We start from the raw sequence: 13,211 nt of genomic DNA, 5'->3' as shown, positions 1-13,211 counted from the left end.
ATTACAAGTGTTTCAATGCAAACATGCTTTGCCCTGTGTACAGTGGAACAATATTGACTCAAACACCTTGTTACAGTCACAAAGGCCAAACAACTAGATACTCAGCAGTGGTTCTCAATCCTGGTCCTGGGGGCCCAAAAGGGTGCACATTTTTGTTTTTGTCCTAGCACTACACACCTGACTCAAATCATCAACGCCTTTTGACGAGTTGATCATTTGAATCAGCTGTGTAGTGCTAGTGCAAAAACAAAAATGTGCACCCTTTTGGGTCCCCAGGACCAGGATTGAGAACCAGTGAGATACTGTAATGCAAATGCCTGTCAAAGACTATTGGGTAGAAAAAAAAACATTGCCCGATACAACTGAGGACTTTTCTAACAGAGTGCAGGTCTCTATTACATCTTTCATTCATAACGTTCCTTTTTGTACCCTGCACCTGCAGTATAAACCGGAACACACCTATTCTCAGAGCCACGGAGGCTCCAACAAGGGTTTCTCGGGTGACTAAAGGGCCTCATAAAGAGAGTGTAAAAAGGTTATGTTGGCGTGTTCTTTAAATAACATGGGCCAGAGCATTATGAGCATTACGGCTATTCACAGTAATGTCCTGATCACAGTGTCCACCAGCCGCATTTCCTGCACAGCCTTTTGAAACCAATTTACAAAAAAAAGGCCTATTCAGTATTATTTCTTTCTAAATCTTAACAACTCTGCTCTCTCCACGTTCTGGTAAGCATGTCTTAGGCCACATTTAAAGCTTGAATCCTTCAGTGAAATGATTTCTTACTGCACATTTAAAGCTAAAATCGTTAATTGAAACAATAACAAAGCCGTCAACCCGCCCCTGAGTCTGTAAAAAGCTTAGGGATGTGCCTGGAGAAATGTAACCACTCTCAAAGTGTATAGACAGAGCTATGGATGCAAGGACTGATACCCATGCTGTTACAGTTTTAACCATGTTTTGAGGCTATGCAGCCCTCAAACTCAACTCTGGACTTTTTCATTGTTCCTCTCTAATCAGGGACTGATTTGGACGTGGGACACCAGATGGTAGGTAGAACAGAATTCCAGCAGAAATCCAGCAGGTTCTGGATAAGAGAGAATAGGGTAAGAGATGTTGTAGAGATGTATGTTGTTTACAAACAATGGTGTAAAACCAGCTTATATTCTGGGTTCTGATGGGGTATGACTGTTGAACTTAGCTCACGAGGCATGTAGAAGTTACATGCTTCAAGAATCAATGGGTATATACAGTATCATTCATTTATAAGTCCAAAAATTGATGTAGCAACTAAGTTTTCTTGCTTTAAAGGAGAGCAAATTGGCAAACCCTCAGCAGTGACTGGAAGCTGCTCCTTCCTGTATGACGCTGTATATATCAGCCTCTGCTGTGTTTTCCATAAACAATAACTGTTTTAGATATGGCGTGAGACCAATATTTTCTTTTATCGTTTTGACGGTTAGTTAGAGTGAAGTAAAAAATGGGCTGAGTGCTTGTGGGAATATTTCATCAACACACAGCATATAGGCTTCAATGTTGAATCACGGCCAGGAATTCAACTCACATAACCCCCCCCCCCCTCCCTCTTTCTTTTCCCGCTGGGTGGGAGTGAGGCATGCTGGGAGGAATCTATTTGCATGGTGTTTCTGTACGCCTCATTATGTTTCAAAGGCGATCAACGCCAACACACTGGAAAGAACACAAGCTCTGCTGAGGCATAGTTAGAGCCCAGGGTGTCACATTGTCCTGTATTCACAAAGAGTCTCCCTGTCTTATTCATTAGGATCCAAACCACAAAACGGATCCTAAATTAGCACTCCTACTCTAGGACACTGGGAACACGGGCCATTGTACCAGGGCAATGGATTCTGAGAATATTTGATGGTAATTATTAAAGTTGTCTCTCTAATTCATGATTTTTTTCTGTTTATCTTAATTTTCTATAAAGGTAGTCCTGGTGACATGTAATATCTCTAATATGGGACTGACCAGTTTACTGCGCAGAATGGAAGTGTCATATGAATTAGGGATCAAGGGGGGTGAACTCTGACAGCTGATAAGGACACGTGGATTTTAAAGAGGCACTTCCTGGGTTTGTTTGCCTTTCTGTGTGTTTGTTTGTGTGCTTACTCCAACACTGTTGACCAGAGGCTACATAAATCTGGCCCCAGTATCAGACCATCTGTTAGCATTCACCATGCAAAACTACTGAGCGTTCCCCCCAATACTGACCATCTGAAATAGCTGTAATGTAGACACGTGTGCATGAAAGTTACCCAAGCTAATGAAGTGAGAGAAAGAGTGAGAGAATCTAACCACACGCCAGCCAGTGCCAGCACTCAGTCGACTCGCTAATCTGGATGAAAACGTGTAGCAGTCAGTGATTTGTCAGCTTCAGAATGGGACAAGCAGAAGGCTGCAGCACAGAGCTGCTGTGTTGTGTGGATGCCTGCCTGGGTGTCTGTCTTACTGTCTGTCTGGCTCTGTGTATTGTTCTCCGGGAGCAGACTTCCTGACCGCCGTCTTCTTCTCTCAGCAGACTCCCTGCCAGACCCCCTGCGCCACGCAGACTTGAGTTGGCACATCCCGAGTGAGGCCATGCCAGGCATTTGTATACACACACACACACACTCGCAGGCAAGCACAGATGCACATGTGCACACGCGCGCCTGAACATGCAAAAACAAAATGCACGTATGCATAACACTCTTCCAACCCTGTCTGTCAGTGTGTGTGTACATCAGTATCTGTGTCTGTCAGTATCTGTGTGTGTACATCAGTGTCAGTATCTGTGTGTACATCAGTGTCAGTATCTGCATGTGTACATCAGTGTCAGTATCTGTGTGAGTACATCAGTATCTGTGTGTGTGTATCAGTATCTGTGTGTGTGTGTGTATCAGTATTTGTGTGTGTGTATCAGTATTTGTGTGTGTGTATCAGTATCTGTGTGTGTGTATCAGTATCTGTGTGTGTACATCAGTATCAGTATCTCTGTGTGTACATCAGTATCAGTATCTGTGTGTACATCAGTATCAGTATCTGTGTGTACATCAGTATCTGTGTGTGTGCATCAGTATCAGTATCTGTGTGTACATCAGTATCAGTATCTGTGTGTGTACATCAGTATCAGTATCTGTGTGTGTACATCAGTATCAGTATCTGTGTGTGTACATCAATATCTGTGTCTGTCAGTGTGTGTGTGTGTGTACATTAGTATCAGTATATGTGTGGGTCTTCAGTCTCCAGTATGCCGACGGTGAGTCTCGTCGCCCTCCCATGTGTGTGGCTGATGGGAATTCTGATTCCCCGGCGGCTGCACCAGCACTGTGCCTCCTGAGCTGACGAGTGACACTGATGAATCAGATTATCTCTCTCCTTCCTTCCCTCCATCCCTCCTTCACTCTCTCCATCTCTCGCAGGAAGCCTGACCTTTCCAAATAAAACTCATCTCCCTTGTTGATTCCTTGCCTACAAATCCCTTACAGCAACACTTCATGCTCCCTCCCCTCACAAATCCCTTACAGCAACACTTCACCCTCCCTCCCCTCACAAAGCCCTTACAGCAACGCTGCACGCTCCCTTTCATAAAGCCCTTACAGCAACACTTCACGCTCCCTTTCATAAAGCCCTTACAGCAACACTGCACGCTCCCTTTCATAAAGCCCTTACATCAACACTTCATGCTCCCTCCCCTCACAAAGCCCTTACAGCAACACTTCATGCTCCCTCCCCTCACAAAGCCCTTACAGCAACACTTCATGCTCCCTCCCCTCACAAAGCCCTTACAGCAACACTGCACGCTCCCTTTCATAAAGCCCTTACATCAACACTTCATGCTCCCTCCCCTCACAAAGCCCTTACAGCAACACTTCATGCTCCCTCCCCTCACAAAGCCCTTACAGCAACACTTCATGCTCCCTCACCTCACAAAGCCCTTACAGTAACACTGCACGCTCCCTCTCCTCACAAATCCCTTACAGCAACGCTTCACACTCCCTCACCTCACAAACCCCTTACAGCAACACTTCACGCTCCCTCCCCTCACAAAGCCCTTACAGCAACGCTGCACGCTCCCTTTCATAAAGCCCTTACAGCAACGCTGCACGCTCCCTTCCCTCACAAAGCCCTTACAGCAACACTTCATGCTCCCTCACCTCACAAATCCCTTACAGCAACAGTTCACCCTCCCTCCCCTCACAAAGCCCTTACAGCAACACTTCATGCTCCCTCCCTCACAAAGCTCTTACAGCAACACTTCACGCTCCCTCCCCTCACAAGTCCCTTACAGCAACACTTCACGCTCCCTCCCCTCACAAGTCCCTTACAGCAACACTTCACGCTCCCTCACCTCACAAATCCCTTACAGCAACACTTCACCCTCCCTCCCCTCACAAATCCCTTACAGCAACACTTCACGCTCCCTCCCCTCACAAGTCCCTTACAGCAACACTTCACGCTCCCTTTCATAAAGCCCTTACAGCAACACTTCACCCTCCTTCCCCTCACAAATCCCTTACAGCAACACTTCACGCTCCCTCCCCTCACAAGTCCCTTACAGCAACACTTCACGCTCCCTCCCCTCACAAATCCTTTACAGCAACACTTCACCCTCCCTCCCCTCACAAATCCCTTACAGCAACACTTCACGCTCCCTCCCCTCACAAGTCCCTTACAGCAACACTTCACGCTCCCTCCCCTCACAAATCCCTTACAGCAACACTTCACGCTCCCTCCCCTCACAAATCCCTTACAGCAACGCTTCACACTCCCTTTCATAAAGCCCTTACAGCAACGCTTCACACTCCCTTTCATAAAGCCCTTACAGCAACGCTGCACACTCCATCCCCTTACAGGGCTTTGTATGTGTGTCCCTAGGATATCAATACAAAAACCCCTACCTTCTTTCCTGTTTGAGATGTCACTCCTCTCAATCTAACTACTGTTACTGAGGAGTGGATATGGCAGTTATCCCCGTCCTTTTTGAAACGTGGCACACTGCATGCTCGTTCCCTCACAAAGCTCTTACAGCAACACCTTGATAGGATGTACACTTACTGCTTACGACCTCCATCTCATCTGATCAATTCGGAAAAACCATCTATTTCCTGTCAATTTTTACAATATATATTAAATCGGGTTTATTTGAAATATTTTAATAGTTCCTTACTCATGATTGTTAATTTGTGTATAGCCTTTTAAGATCGTCCTGCGACTTTGCACCAGAAAGAAGAAAATGTAGCTAGCTCCGGTAAAATAGGTCTTTTAGTTTTGAATAGTTTGGGCCACAGACGAGAGGTCTTCTGCATTGTAAAGGTGTAACCACGGACACAATGCTCTGTTTGTTTGGCAGAGGCTGTGGTATAGTTAAGCACAGAGCCATACTGTACCAGAGGCTGTGGTATAGTTAAGCCCAGAGCCATACTGTACCAGAGGCTGTGGTATAGTTAAGCCCAGAGCCATACTGTACCAGAGGCTGTGGTATAGTTAAGCCCAGAGCCATACTGTACCAGAGGCTGTGGTATAGTTAAGCCCAGAGCCGTACTGTACCAGAGGCTGTGGTATAGTTAAGCCCAGAGCCGTACTGTACCAGAGGCTGTGGTATAGTTAAGCCCAGAGCCATACTGTACCAGAGGCTGTGGTATAGTTAAGCCCAGAGCCATACTGTACCAGAGGCTGTGATATAGTTAAGCCCAGAGCCATACTGTACCAGAGGCTGTGGTATAGGTAAGCCCAGAGCCATACTGTACCAGAGGCTGTGGTATAGTTAAGCCCAGAGCCGTACTGTACCAAAGGCTGTGGTATAGTTAAGCCCAGAGCCATACTGTACCAGAGGCTGTGGTATAGTTAAGCCCAGAGCCATACTGTACCAGAGGCTGTGGTATAGTTAAGCCCAGAGCCGTACTGTACCAGAGGCTGTGGTATAGTTAAGCCCAGAGCCGTACTGTACCAGAGGCTGTGGTATAGTTAAGCCCAGAGCCATACTGTACCAGAGGCTGTGGTATAGTTAAGCCCAGAGCCATACTGTACCAGAGGCTGTGGTATAGTTAAGCCCAGAGCCATACTGTACCAGAGGCTGTGGTATAGTTAAGCCCAGAGCCATACTGTACCAGAGGCTGTGGTATAGTTAAGCCCAGAGCCATACTTTATGAAATAAATGACTCTGGCTAAGCCTAAGAAGACTTTGCTAATGGTTTTCACAGACAAATGAAAATGACACAAATGACTTTGTTCGTGATGCGCCGCCCCTCAAATGAAACAAGTGTAATACCAGCCTGTGCAGAGCAGACTTGAAACAATGACACAGATGAAACCATTTAATGTTCTATCTGACCGCCACTAGTGCTCCTCAGTCAAAATGCCATGTGCATTCCATCCACAGGCCGTGTTTAGAAGTGAGTGTAAAATGTAATAAAGAATAGGAACATTTCCTCAAGGCACACCAGTGTGGGAACCACTGGGATACTAGGGGACAGTTCCTGTAAAACAAGGGGCTGTGAATGGTGGAGGCCTGTCGGGAGGTGTTACAGTTTCCACCTGGCTCCTTGGAGTGGTTTGTCTGGTGTACAGAGTCACAGCCAGGCTAACACGAGACAGTGGACTGGAACAAGGTCTAGAGCTGTCGGCTGCAGTATCAGGTGTGAGATTAGTTATTTTGTGGCTGAGTGAGCAAGCTGTACATGGCCAGGTGACAGAGTAGGTTATGGTGAGTAATGTGGGTGTACCTTGTGTGTGTGTGTCTGCAGTTAAAGCCTATTAACTAATTTCACCGCAATATTAACAGAGCAGAGAAGTCTGTCCGCCCGTCTGTCCGTCTAGTCCACGAAAGCCAAATATTTGACTTTACACTACTGTAATGTAGACATTTCATGGCCACCAACTGAATAACAACCCAATGAACACTGTCAGGCAGTACGCCTGTGCTTCAAATCCATCCCTTTCATTAAAGTACCCGGCCGTGCCAAGGGTGAGGTAAACTATTTGCTTGCGGGAAGTTTATTTGATTTCATTATGCGATAGAAGAGTACACAATTATTATTATTTTTTTTCAATTGATCAGATCAAATCAAATGTTATTAGCCACATGCGCGGAATACAACAAGTGTAGACTTTACCGTGAAATGCTGACTTACAAGCCCTTAACCAACAGTGCAGTTCAAGAAGAAGAAAATATTTACCAAGTAGACTAAAATAAAACGTAATAATAAAAGTAACACAATAACGAGGCTATATACAGGGGGCACCGGTACCGAGTCAATGTGCTGGGGTACAGGTTAGTTGAGGTCATTTCTACATATGTACACTCAGGGAGTGCAGTTTAAGCTGAACCTTTCCCATTATGCTAGCTCATCTCAGCCAAGTTTCAGGCAAAGAGCGTACCACTAAGTCAAAGGGGCTTGGACAGAGGGCCAGAGGGGAGAAGAGGGGAGTTCTGGGTAGACTTTTAATGCTTTCAACAGCAAAAGTACGCCCAAGCCCTCACAATTAGTTTTCAGTCTTCTTCGATTATTTTCTTTCACAGCAAAGAACAAGAAAAGACAAACAAGGAAAGAGAACAAATGCAATTTTCCCACAAGGATGCTTTAAACCCGACTTACTTCTTTAGGAGGGGGCTGTGGGCAGGGTGCAGTGGGGGGGGTTATCAATACTGGAGATTTCTGCTGTTGTAGTGTACATCATTGGTGTTCTCTTGCCCAGTCCTTCAGATAGAGATTTAAGGATAACAAGAGTTTGTGTGGGTGGGTGGCGTTCTACTAAGCTAACATATGGAATGGTTTTAAGATTTTCATACCATGGATATTTCATCTATTTGATTGGGATTCTTAAAACCCCTGTAGACCCCTGTAGGTATCATTTTTTGAAAAAGTATTTGATGAAACATTGAATTTGGCCTTACTGCTATTAGCCCATAGAAACCTTTTGAATAATACGTTCATAAATGGCCAAACAGATGGTCAAAAATACATCTAAAGGAAGTATGTTATGAAGTGTCAGAGAGAAACAAGGGCACTGCGTTCATCCACCTCTGGCCTGCTCGCCTCCCTACCACTGAGGAAGTACAGTTCCCGCTCAGCCCAGTCAAAACTGTTCGCTGCTCTGGCCCCCCAATGGTGGAACAAACTCCCTCACGACGCCAGGACAGCGGAGTCAATCACCACCTTCCGGAGACACCTGAAACCCCACCTCTTCAAGGAATACCTAGGATAGGATAAAGTAATCCTTCTCACCCCCCCTTAAATGATTTAGATGCACTATTGTAAAGTGGCTGTTCCACTGGATGTCATAAGGTGAATTCACCAATTTGTAAGTCGCTCTGGATAAGAGCGTCTGCCAAATGACTTAAATGTAAATGTAAATGTAGATATGACCCATATTTAACCCCTTTTTGTTAGCACATTCATTTTGTGTTAAAATTCCTGCCCTGGGCTTTTAATGTTACTGTTGTCTCTTTGGGAGATTGACCGTCGACAGCCATTTTGTTTCTGGCTGTGACGTAGCTAGCCAGGCCTCCTCTTGTCGACATCCCAGGTATCTGCAGAGAACATGGAGAGACCGTTTATTTTCTGAATATGAGGAAGACTATTGCTCTCGAAGAGGCTAATCCTTAACAAGGGGAAAGAAAACACAGAAAGTGTGTACATGCTTTGATTATTCTTATTCCAAACATTAGCCACCAGAGCCTTCGTCACGACTATCACTCCACCCTACCCTATCCTACACCTAGCCCTTAGCTAGTTGGCGCTAGAGGTTAATTCAGTGGTGCAGTATCTTCAACCTCCATCTACCAGAGCCAATTAGCAATTAGCCTCCTCCCACGCTACCAGCTAGTGCAGCGCAGAGTGCACCAGAGGGATGGCCCCCACTCACTGCTTTCTGTCTTGATGTGTTTTCATCAGGAAACAGAACATGTCAGAGGTGGAGGAACTGAAGGATCAGTAACGACGGCTCGGCTTTGCAGAGAGACGCGGTAAGTACAGAAAGTTATTGGAGATGATTCATGTGTTCTCACTTTATGGTGTCTTGTGGGTAACGGGGATGCTGAGGCTGTGATTGGTTGGATGTATTCAGAACCTAGAAGTAATGAATTCAAATGTGATAATGAAGTAACTCAACAGAATAGTATAGGATCCCATTTGTTAGCTCGTCAGGCAAGTGGGCTTGAAAGTAACAAATTGACAAGACTGAAAAAATTTGGCAATTTTTTTCTTCATTAGTCCACTGTTCATACAGTCCCAAAATGTTTTGCATGTCAGCAATCAAGTTTAAGATATTGGACTTTCAAGAAGCAAAGTGTAATCAGCCACATCATCATGATACCACCCTGCATACCACTGCTGGCTTGCTTCTGAAGCTAAGCAGGGTTGGTCCTGGTCAGTCCCTGGATGGGAGAACAGATGCTGCTGGAAGTGGTGTTGTAGGGCCAGTAATAGGCACTCTTTCCTCTGGTCTAAAAATATAACCCAATGCCCCAGGGCAGTGACACTGCCCAGTGTACGGGTGCAGTCTTTCGGATGGGACGTTAACCTGGTGTCCTGACTCTCTGAGGTCATTAAAGATCCCATGGCACTTATCGTAAGAATAGGGGTGTTAACCCTGGTGTCCTGGCTGAATTCCCAATCTGGCCCTCAAACCATCACGGTCACCTAATAATCCCCAGTTTACAATTGGCTCATTCATCCCCCCTCCTCTCCCCTGTAACTATTCCCCAGGTCGTTGCTGTAAATGAGAACATGTTCTCAGTCAACTTACCAGCTAAAATAACGGATAAATAAAATAAATAAAATAAAAATGCAAAATTAGAATTGAGCTCATAATAATCAGAGGCAAGGCAATTAATATCACATTATTACTATGTTGTCAAGGGGCATTTCCTCACATGTTGCCAGGAATGCTCTTGCCTTAACAAGTTATATGGCTTGGAAGCAAGTTTTACTTCAAAGATATTGCGTTTGAACTCAGAGGACTCTATCCACTGCATGTCTGTCCATGAAGTCAGAGACTTCTGTAGCATTTTCCAGAGGATTCTTCAGCCCCAACGACATCAATCGGCATTTCTTTTTTCTTTTTCTCTTCAACTGGCAACATCCAAGTTAGGTGTGTGTGTGGGAAGGCTTGAAGGATTTCAAAGCCATCATATCTGTCTCCACCACCCCCAAAAATCCTGAGGTAAAAAACAATAATGAAAAAAGTCCACTTTCGAAGCACAAACTCTACAGGCTTCTTTCTCGAGCCAGCCAGAGCCAGGGAAAAGCCAACAGACCAGGTTGTCAATACCAGGGAACTGAAAGAGAATGTGCTCTGACATGACAACTCATGATGAGAAATCAATAGTCTCCCTCTCTATGTCCTCTGAAAAGAGGGAGCTAAAAGAGGGGGAGAAAATGGAGAGAAAAGAAGGAGTGAAAGGGAAGGGATTGAGGCTTATGGTCTTGAACCCCTGTCATGTGTGAAGCCGAGATACCAGGGGGTCTTCAAAGGTATTGACTGTAGGTCCCCCTAGACCTGGACACAAGCATATATAGGGGAGTAATTCTATATGTACTCTGGGCAGAAGTATATACTAGTCATCTGAATTAGTAGATTATTGAATGAAGAAATGTTCAAACAAAAGAGTAAACAAATTAACAAAAATATTTTGTCACCAAATAGGGTAGACTATTTTTTAATTGTAACTTTTTTTAACTAGGCAAGCCAGTTCAGAACAAATTCTTATTTACAATGACGGCCTATCCCAGCCAAACCCTAGCCCGTACAACGCTGGGCCAATTGTGCTCCGCGCTACAGGATTCCTAATCATGGCCGGCTGTGATACAGCCTGGAATTGAACCAGAGTCTGTAGTGACACCACTATTACTGAAATGCAGTGTCTTAGACCGCTGCGCCACTCGAGACCGCTTCCAAATCTGTCCTGAAATAACATACCATTGCTAATAATTCCTTAATGCCACTCAAGCCTTACATACTGTAGTGTTATGAATACATCTCAAATAGGTCATCATGGGATTTATTGATGTGCCTTTTTGAATGATGGGGGTGGTATGCTTGAAATGACTTTGACCTATTCTGACAGTATGTTTTAGATGGAACATTTACAGACACATTGCCTCATTAAAATTGATGCAGGCCACATTACAAATAAAATAGCACCCATCCCAGCTTATATCCTCAATATCTAGTTCATTTGCAATACAAAAGCAGTCATTTTTCAAAATCGACTTTAATATAACTATCATGATTTACTTGATCTGTCAGGAACATGAAACATTACCAACACAGAGTTTGGAAATGGAGGGAGATTCTATTAACATGTAGTATGAATAGTTTGACTCGCTCAAGTTCTGTTCAAACATTGCTGTTATTGAGAGAAAAGCACCAACATTTCTGATCTTTTAAGAATTCAATATACACTGATCTTAATGTCCCTGTAGGGGGAATGAAAAGATGTGTATGCAACGACGTTTGCACAACCTTCAATTAAAATGGAACCCTTTCAGAAAACTGTAATGACGCATATTTTTTTTAAGATGGGAAAGGGACAGACGACAAAACATTTGAAGAATGTATATTTTCCACTAAAGCGGAAAATGCTTCTTTTTAATTGAGTTTTTAATTTCCCGGGCCAAGGCTCAGCTCTAGTCTTACTGCAGCCGTTCATTCTAATCCATTGCATTGTATCCCTGGCTGAGCTGTCGAATGTTCCAGCCATAGTCTCTGAGAGATTCCAGTGTGACTCAGGCTATCGGCTCCTTCCCTCGCCTCTCTCTGTTAATAATGTGAACGAGTGCATTAGGGATTCTAACGGCCCTCGAGTGCTATACTATCGGAATGGGTAAATGTGGAGATCCACTCGCCTGCCTTTGGGGCCCGAATAGCTAAAAAGGGCATGTTTATCCTCCCGCTCTCTTTCTCTTCTCCTCTCTTTTGTGTGAGGCTCGCTCTCTCCATCCCTTGCTCCCTATTGATTTTACCCAGCCACCTCTAATAAGACAACCGATGTCGCCTTAAAAGAAACATTGTAGAATGTTAATGTATCAACACCAGCTGCCCAACGTTTGTTCTACTTCTACGGAGATGTTTGTATGTGCGTTGGGGGTGGGGGGGTTGTATTTGTTTGTGGTACGTCTGCCACAATAACCACCCACAACTCATTCATCCAGAAACAAGAGAACATTCATTTCAGGTTTAAGAAGATCGGAAGGTGAAAGAGAGAGGAAAGAAGAGGGGGATGGAATACAACAGAGGAGAGGATACCTGCCGGTGCAGAGTGGATTCATCTGTCCTGTTGCTCCTCTCCTCCTCTCCTCCTCTTTAGAGCTATGGCCAATTCATCTTCATTTCCCCCTCTCTGCCACCCCAACACCAGCTAGACAGAGCGCCACAACTAGGCTTTGTGAAATCTCACCTTCCCCACTGTCTTTCTCTAGCAATGATTAAGTTATCTACCTTCCTGAGATACAACGTAGATGTTGGTTGGAATGTGTCGCTCGACAATGTTCTTATTGCGTTTCTTTTCTTTATTTCGCCGCATGATTTAACCTTATATCGACACGTGGCTTAAGACTTAAATCACATTGGCTGCATTCACTTATTATTCACATAGCCCAATTCACTTATTGGTCTTTTGACCAATCAGATCCACTCTGAAAAAGATCTGATGTGAAAAGATCTGATGTGATTGGTTAAAAGACCAATTAGTGGAAAAAAGTACATTGTACATTATTGTATGTGGGTGGTGTTGCCTGCATTTATATTGACTGTATACTATGTGGCAGGCCAAGGCTGCTCCTTTACTGTTCTTTGGTGCAGAACATTCCTTCCTCATGTACAGGGGAATTTCCATGGTTACGGAATTACACGGAGAGTTCGGTTTTTCACTTTAAAATGTATACAAACCCCCCCATTGATTTCAATGTTTCACCCACCATACAATTCTATGCACAGGGACAGATAGTTTGGTAACAGATTTAAACTGAGTTTACCGTCATTCTGTTACCAAACATTGCATCTGCACAGTTCTTCCAGTGAATGTGTTCTTGTGAAAATGTCTGTGTAAATTATTCAACTTAGTCCTTGTGCAGAGTTGTATTGCTTGTTAAACTTAGAAGTCAACGGTTTTTGTTTGGCATATATTTTGAAGTGAAAACTCTTGAGTGATTCTGTTATCGTGGAATTTCCCATAGGCCTTCTCCCCGATCATATGAATGAACATTGA

At 44.3% G+C, this 13,211-nt stretch overlaps 1 protein-coding gene across 6 annotated transcripts in view; it reads left to right on the top strand.

The window, feature by feature from the left end:
• Positions 1-13,211, top strand: part of LOC135507555 (type II inositol 3,4-bisphosphate 4-phosphatase-like) — a 369,267-nt gene that overhangs the window by 97,856 nt on the left and 258,200 nt on the right. For all 6 annotated transcript variants that reach the window (XR_010450671.1, XM_064927063.1, XM_064927060.1 and 3 more), the window contains one exon: positions 8,896-8,966. The gene's annotated coding sequence lies outside the window, so the exon portion shown is untranslated. The remainder of the gene's footprint in view (positions 1-8,895; positions 8,967-13,211) is intronic.

Source organism: Oncorhynchus masou, chromosome 21 (genome assembly GCF_036934945.1).
Source record: "Oncorhynchus masou masou isolate Uvic2021 chromosome 21, UVic_Omas_1.1, whole genome shotgun sequence".
NCBI lineage: Eukaryota > Metazoa > Chordata > Actinopteri > Salmoniformes > Salmonidae > Oncorhynchus > Oncorhynchus masou.
The sequence above is the reverse complement of the archived record's forward strand: the minus strand, read 5'-3'. Positions and strand labels throughout refer to the sequence as shown.